The 832-nt window shown below is 58.3% G+C and overlaps 1 non-coding gene across 1 annotated transcript; it reads right to left on the minus strand.

The window, feature by feature from the left end:
• On the minus strand, positions 502-579 carry MIR187 (microRNA 187). The gene is given in 1 exon segment (NR_038602.1): positions 502-579. It is a non-coding gene; the product is annotated as a microRNA 187 (primary transcript).

Consider the following 832-nt stretch of genomic DNA (forward strand, 5'->3'; position numbering starts at 1 on the left):
GGAAAGTAATGTAATCAATGAAACCCAGGTGATGCCTGTAGTGGTTTAATCTACCGCCTTGAAGAAACTACTCACATTTAATAGACAATTCCTAAAAATGCAATGTGTGTTGTCCCTGTGGGAAGGCAGGTTTAACAGTGGGCTCTCCCACCAATAGGAGAGATGTTTAGGGAGCAGCTGCCTTCCTTGCGGCACTTCAAGCCTCACCCTGGAGCTCCGCTCCCCAGACCTGGGGTGGGGGATTAGGGGAGATGAGCAGAGAGCATTCTCAAAGCCCAGGTTCAAGCGGGCAGGGCCCAGGCAGCTGGCCCCCAGTACCTGATACAGACCAGGGATGAGCGAAACTCTGACCAAGACTGATCGCAGACCAAGGAGGGGCCGGGCAGGGGGCTGCCCGCAGGCCACACTGCCTGGCACTACACCCACCTTCCTTCCTGTGGTCTCCACGCTGCTTCCATGTCGAGTCCGAGTCCCGGGCAGGGAGCAGGCTCTGCTGCAGACCTGCGTCCCTCCGGCTGCAACACAAGACACGAGGGGTCAGAGCAGCACCCGAGTCCCGTGTTGTAGCCCGAGGTCTCACACGGTGTCATGGTGAGCCTGGCCTGCCAACACCTGCCCGGCTTCCTCTTCCAGGTGGGCTGCAGGGCTTGCGTTTGATGATGGTCTTTCTGTGCATTGGGAGGAGCAGGCTGTAAAACAACAGAGGCCGGTGTCAGGATAGGGCCCTAGGACATGGCTGTCCTCAGGGCAGCAGAGGAAAAACCAGTGGCCTGGGTGAAAGGCAACCCCCAAACTAAGGAGTGTGGCTGCCTCCAGCAAGAGCCCTGCCCAG

This window comes from Sus scrofa, chromosome 6 (assembly GCF_000003025.6).
Source record: "Sus scrofa isolate TJ Tabasco breed Duroc chromosome 6, Sscrofa11.1, whole genome shotgun sequence".
Taxonomy (NCBI): Eukaryota; Metazoa; Chordata; class Mammalia; order Artiodactyla; family Suidae; genus Sus; species Sus scrofa.